Source organism: Rana temporaria, chromosome 1 (assembly GCF_905171775.1).
Source record: "Rana temporaria chromosome 1, aRanTem1.1, whole genome shotgun sequence".
NCBI classification, from domain to species: domain Eukaryota; kingdom Metazoa; phylum Chordata; class Amphibia; order Anura; family Ranidae; genus Rana; species Rana temporaria.
In genome coordinates, this window is record NC_053489.1 from 680384444 (window position 1) to 680392093 (window position 7650).

Sequence of the window (7650 nt, forward strand, 5' to 3'; positions counted from 1 at the left end):
GGTTGCCATGGCATAAAAGTAATCCTTAACTTTAGTATTCTAAATGGAAAACCAGATTGTCCCCATTGGCCAAAATTAGTCATCCCTTAACTGCTGAACACTTAGTTCCAATAAGAAGAGAATTGATCTAGATCAGTGGTTCTCAACCTCACTAGTGCCGTGACCCCTTGATAAAATTTCCCATGTTGTGGGGACCCCCAACAGTAAAATAATTTTCGTAGCGTGGGTTGTCGGCACCCAAGGCAAGACATGTAATTTGCGCCCCTAAACCACGGACATTTTCCCTGAGTCCCTTCCACTCATACAGTAAAACCCCTTATGGTACATTTTGGGATGTATCACTCTTTTTATGTCCTCCCTTCTTTCCCTTTTATCTCTCTCTATCCTCATTTCAGTTTTTTTCCCTATCCCTCTCTCTAGCTGTCTTTCTTGTTCTTTCTCTTATTCTTTGTTCCTCCTCCTCTTTTCCTCTCCCTTCCATGTATTCTCTATTTTTATTCCTTCTCTTACTCCTTGGTGGAGGGAATGGGATAAGTGGCAGTGCTGGTGGGAAGTTGGGATGAGTGGCAGTGCTGGTGGGGGGTGGGATCAGAGGCAGTACTGGGCTGAGTTCTGATCAGCCTACTTAGGTGCTCTTGATCAAGGTCACCTATGCCTTAATCAGGAGATAGGGTCTCCCCAGCCCCTCCCACTTCACATTTCTCACAAGTCAGCTGACCTCTAGTCTCTGCCCCCACCCATGCCATGAACTGAATGGGTGGCTGCGAAAAGGCTGAGTGGGCAGCCACAGGCTCCAAGGACAGCCCAGCTGGGCTGCTTCCACAAAAAGTCTGAAAGAGTGGTGCGGGCTTCAGGAACAACCCAGGATTCGGTGAACCTTGGCAAATTGCCATTCGACCCCTGAGGGTGTCCCGACCCCCAGGTTGAGAACCACTGATCTAGATGAAGATGAGCTTCTCTCAGCCAGGGATCCATTATTGCTAAGGGTTGCTTGACCAAGAAGCAAATTCTGTCTCATTGATAAGTTGCAGCTGACACCGAGGATCTTTTTAGATTTTTCAAAAGTTTGAGAAAGGGATGGTTTAGGCAGTCCTCCAGTGTATATATTTATATTTATAATCAGTTTATAGGGGAATTAAACATAAGTGTCAACAAGGATCTTGCCATAATGTGCAAGTATGCGCCTCATTTGTGCATGCTATGGCATACTTACATAGTGTCTTTGTTTCCTCTAGTTGCCCCATTGCTACCTTCTCCTGGTTTTCTGAGTTCAGAGTCCTCACCTTTATTTAGTGTCTAGCCAGGTTTTACAGTATATACATTTTATTAGTTATGCTTTATGTTAAAAAAAAATGATTATGAGTAAAAGAAGGGAGTCACAATTTCTCATTCTACATGGAGAATCTTTTTGATTTTTGTTTTACTTCACCTCATTATAGTTCCACCCGTCTGAACAGACTGTATAAAATCAATACACTTTCTATGTTACTTCCCTTTATGTCACCTGTTGTTCATTAGGGATGCCTACTGCATGGGGTTGGCCTTTTGAAAAGAAAAGCACCTGAATATCTGAAATGTGGTGAAAAATATAAAATAGCAACTATTTAACAATTTAGGTAAATGTAATAATATAAATGAGATTTGGATTTCATAGACAATGTCTATCTGTAGAATATAAAGAGAATGTTCACACCCAGGACATAACTTATCATCTCATTGATATTGAATTGATATGCTAAAGAGGAGGTAGAATACCGGGCTGAGGTGTGACTGCTGATACTGTTTCCATCACAATGACCATGTTTATGGAAGCCAACCTCCATTGTTGGGAAGAGTGGTGTCCTATTGTGGCTCTCAGGGAATACCAAATTTGCATCCTTGTCTCAGTATTGGAACACACATAGGTGATAACATTAGTAACCTGTACAAGAGTTGCCATAATTAAACAAATACAAAACAATAACACAACACTAGATTTTGTCATGGTATAAAGAAAGCCTTAACCTTAGTTTTATAGGAAATCTCCCCAGGCACCTACTTTAGATTATCGGAAATCTATTGTTAACAAAATGGTCCCATTGTATACATTTACTTACGAATCTAGGGGTTGCCCACACAAGTTCTCCAAGGTGTGGGATGTTTGCAACTCGGCATGCAATCTCTGTATAATATGAGTAAGTGCTGGAACATACTTACATCATACATGGCAAGCCGATAGAGAATACTAAAGACTCTAGGGATACTGTTGGGTCAACAGCAACGCCTCCATAATATGCACTATTTTACTTCTGAATATCTCTCTTCCAAGTCCTGTGCAATGAGGAAAGTCCTCAGATGTCTACTTCACACTCTCCAGCTACCACAAAAAAAGTCATCTTAAGCCTTGGTTACCAATACTATGTTTATTAGGTTATAACTAGGGTTGAGCGAACCCGAACTGTAAAGTTCGGGTTCGGTACAGACTTTGGATTTTTCCCGAACCCGGACCCGATCCCAAATAATTGGAAAAGTTTGGGTCCGGGATCGGAGTTCGGGAAAAAAAATGCGTGGAGGTCCCCGCAAATTCCCTTTAGGTCTGGTATGGATATTAAGGGGAACCCTGCCGTCAATTTAAAAAACAAATGACGTGCGGTTTCCCCTAAATATCCATAACCAGACCCTACAGGTCTGGTATGGATATTAAGGGGAACCCCGCCGTCAATTTAAAATAAAAATGACGTGCGGTTCCCCCTAAATATCCATAACCAGACCCGTTATCCGAGCACGTTGACCTGGCCGGTTGCAGAAAAGAGGGGGGGGCAGAGTGCGGCCCCCCTCTCCTGATCCGCACCAGTCCACATGCCCTCAACATGGGGAGGATGTCCCCATGTTGATGGGGACAAGGGTCTCATCCCCACAACCCTTGCCCGGTGGTTGTGGGGGTATGCGGGCGGGAGGCTTATCAGAATCTGGAAGACCCCTTTAACAAAGGGGACCCCCAGATCCTGACCCCCCCTGTGTGAAATGATAATGGGGTACACTGTACCCCTACCATTTCACGAAGGAAGTGTAAAGTCTTGTAAAAAAAACACACACACCGTAGAATAAAGTCCTTCATTAATAAAAAAAAATAAATTAAAAAACTCCAGCGGTGATAATCCACTCGTTCCCGGCTTCCTGCTTCAACGTTGTCCTGATCCTGCGAAGGCTGCGGGTGATCTCCAGTGATGAGAAGATCCTGCGACGGCCGGGTGATCTCCGCTCCAGCGATGAGAAGATCCATCCGGAGCTCAGCATCGCCGACCTCCTCATCGCTGGACACAGCCCAGCGAATGACGCGCTGTAGCTGTGACATTACTTATCTAGAGGAGGCAGGGCCACCCGTCACATGACCCCGCACCCTCTGACGTGCCCTCTGCTACGTCATTGGGGAAGCCCAGGAAGAGGGAAGACTATGGGCTTCCCCAGTTACCATTTCACACAGGGGGGGTCAGGATCTGGGGGTCCCCTTTGTTAAAGAGGTCTTCCAGATTCTGATAAGCCTCCCGCCCGCATACCCCCACAACCACCGGGCAAGGGTTGTGGGGATGAGACCCTTGTCCCCATCAACATGGGGACATCCTCCCCATGTTGAGGGCATGTGGCCTGGTGCGTTCAAGAGAGGGGGGGCCGCACTCTGTCCCCCTTCTTTTCTGCGGCCGGCCAGGTCAACGTGCTCGGATAACGGGTCTGGTTATGGATATTTAGGGGGAACCGCACGTCATTTTTTTTAAATTGACGGCGGGGTTCCCCTTAATATTCATACCAGATCTAAAGGGTATGGTTATTGAATTTGCGGGGACCTCCGCGCATTTTTTTTCTAAAAGTCCGTGTCCCATTGACTACAATGGAGTTCGGAGTTTGGGTTCGGATTCCCGAACCCGAACGTTTTTTTTTAAGTTCGGGTTCGGACCCGAACCCGAACATCCAGGTGTCCGCTCAACTCTATCCACAACGTTTTCCAAATGTGCAGTGCTCAGAACTAGCTCAGAAAGTGCTTCATTCCCCACGTGCCCAGTCTCACCAGCCTCTTACCTCTAAGAGGCATAAAATAAGCCTTATGTGAATTTCCAATGGCAGCTCCTCTTTCCCTCCAAATGCAGCAGCGTTGCAGATCAACTTCTCTCCACAAAGGCAGCGCTTAGCCAGTGTACAAGTCCCTCTTCATTTGAATCAATGACTCCCCATAAGGCACATATGGAAGGAATAACGCTCACAATAGTGTAAACACGTCAGCATAATTTTAATATAGACATAGTAAACACTCACATTTCAGTTAAGGATCTTAAACATCAGACATCAAACACAGTAGTATCTCCACTCCGGGCCGAGAGCGGAGACAACGTCACCAATAGCTCACTTCCCTCACGCGTATCGTGGCTGTGCACGCCACTTAATCATAGGGTATGATAAATTAGTAACCTGTGCAAATGTTGCCATAAAAAGAAAAAATTCTTCCCGCCGAGCATATGCATATATTCGTCCTCGGCTTTAGGGGTTATACCGGGATGATGCCTGCAGCTGTGCCATTTTTTAGAGCCAGCGATCAGCTTTACAAGGATAACAACCAATGTGGTTAAAAGCCGCTCGGTTGTTATCCCGGAGGAATGGGAGGGGACATCCTCCCTCCTGCCGCTCTTACCGGGCCTCCCATCCCACTGGGAGACCCGATCCCCAATGCACCACTTCCGGTGCCTAGAGACAGACTCTCAAAAAGCCATAAACAGCTTGGTTCCCGTCTTCTCTCTGTAAACACAGAAGTGGCGTCACAAAGTCACTTTCCGGTTTACTCGGCCGCCAATAGCGCCGGATTAAAAAAAAATACAGTATTCAGAATTTTTTAATAAAAAAAACACAATTTAAAAATATAAAAATAAATAAGAAAAAACAAAAGTTTTTTTAAAGCGCCCCTGTCCCTGCGAGCTCGCGCAGGAAAGAAAACACATACGGAAGCCGCGCCCGCATATGTAAATCGTGTTTAAATCACACATGTGAGGTATCATCGTGATCGTTTTAGGCCTCCTTGCCAATTGAGTGTCTGGACCCACTTCCTGTTCAGCCAGAAGAAGCAACGTCTGTTCGTTCAGGAGGAGAAGCCCAGCTCATCCCTCGGCTGGAAGGAGAAGCAGCAGTCCTACCGCTCATCCTCCATCCCTGTCATCTCCTAAAGTAAAGCCTCCTTCCCATCTGTCTCCCGTAGGGGGTTGTGGCAGCTGTGTGAGTGAGCGGGGGAAGTTTGTTTGCTGCCCCCCAAAATATTGAGCAACAGCTGCCACTGGCTCCTGTGTGAGGGATTCACCCAACAACACTAACTGTTCGAGAAATTTTCTTTCCTTCCACCCACGATGATTGATGAAAGTAGCAAAGGGGAAAAAAACACAAAATATAAAAAAAAACAACAACTACAACTTGATTTTGAATTTTTTACTCCACTCTGGGGAGGTGATCAGAATCCCTGGTTCTTCACATCCATGGTTTCCTTTGATGGTTATGAGAGAGACAACCCAAGCCTGGGCTCCCACCAGGCTACAGCCTCAATGCATTTCATTCTGCCCCTCAGAGCTTAGTCATGGCAACTAGAGTCACAGAGACACCAGATAAGCAGGTAATAGCAATTTTCATTCTTTGAAACTCGGGGTTATCTGGAGGGGGAGCTCCATCTAAAAATAAGCAAAAATAATAGCGAAAAGACACAGTACAAGACCTTTGTAATGTAAAACGTCAAATCCAGAAAATTGAGTAAGCTCTGAGATGACTCCGTATTACTAGGAGCGCACACAGTGAGTAAGGAAAGTGAGACTTCCCACCCGTTAGCTTGAGGTATCACCACACAGCGGAAGGCAAAAGAATGTTAAATCACTTTTGACGCAAAATATTTAATCACTTTTACACATGCAAATCATGTGGTGTTTCTTTTTTTTTGTCCAACCCCTGTATGTCCACCATAATGGAAGCCTCATAAACTTTGTCCAGATGTTGATAAAGACCTGAACAATGGTCAGTACTTTTATCATCCAACACACAGGAATGAATTGAAAGAACCTGTATCCATAGAACATCTCCACTCTTCTTCTGTGCCCTTCCTTTCTTTCTGACCAAAATCCTTGTGACTAAGTAGTAATAAGTAGGTAGATTCAGGTACATAAGCTTAAACTTGCGGCGGCGTAGCTTAGCGTGTTTAGGCTACGCCGCCGTAAGTTAGCTAGGCAAGTACATGATTCACAATGTACTTGCCTGCTAATATACGGCGGCGTAGCCTAAAGCGGGCGGGCGTAAGGGCGCCTAATTAAATTGTGTGTAAGGGGGGTGTGTTGTATGTTAATTGTGCTTGACCTTACGTTTTTCACATTTTTCTTTAACTGCGCAGGCGCCGGGCGCCTACATTTCCCAGTGTGCATTGCGGCTAAGTACGCCGTATGGGCCTATTTTTTTGACGTGGATGTAAACGACGTAAATCGCTATTCGCGGACGACTTACGCAAACGACGTAAAAAATTTGAAACTCGAAGTGGGAACGGTGGCCATACTTTAACATTGCTATTCCATCTAATAGATGGAATAACTTTAGGCCTGATAATGACTTACGGAAACAGAGTAAATGTACTGCGGCGGCCGGGCGTACATTTGTAAATCGGCGTATCTACTAATTTACATATTCTACGCCGACCGCAATGGAAGCGCCACCTAGCGGCCATCCAAAATATTGCAATCTAAGATAGGACGGTGCAAGCCGTCCTATCTTAGATATGTTTAAGTGCATCTCTGTTTGAGTATACACTTAAACATAAGTCGGCGTAGATTCTGAGTTAGGTCAGCTTATCTACTGATAAGCCGGCCTAACTCTTACTAAATCTACCTAAATATATCTACATAATCACTCCACCACATTTACTTGTTATGCTGCGTACAGAAAATCGGAAACTCCGACAACAAAACCGTGGATTTTTTTCAGACAGATGTTGGCTCAAACTTGTCTTGCATACACACGGTCACACAAATGTTGTCGGAAATTCCAAACGCCAAGAACGCGATCACATACAACACGTGCGATGGCACTAGAAAAGGGAAGTTCAATACCAGTTATGTTAGTAGAAGTTTGGTGAGAGACAATTCGCCCTTTGCAGTCTCGTGCTTTTCAGTCTGTAACAGCGTGAGGAATGTGCTATCTCCATTATGAATTTTGTGCATCGGAATTGTCCACACATTATCGGAATTTACAAGAACAGATTTGGTTGTCGAAAAAATTGAGAACAAGCTCTCAAAATTTTGTTGTCGGAAATTCCGACAGCAAATGTCCGATGGAACCTACACAAAAAGCTCCCATGTAAAATTTGTTGTCGTAAATTCCGAGCGTATGTACGCAGCATTAGATGAAAACCCAATACAGAAATGTCACCATTTAATGCTTATCTGTAACTACCTTCTCCCAGCCCTGTGAAAAGTAAAATAAAATTAAATTTACCAAATGTTTTCAGGTCCTAATCCCCACTGACCACGCTCTTGTTTTTGCAAATGAGACACTGGGTACATTTTTTAACAAAAAGGGATTGGGGGGGGGACAAAAAAAAATACAATCTAGTGTGTGTGTGGGGGGGGGGGGGGGGGCCTGTAAGGAGGGTTCGATTTGGTGGGC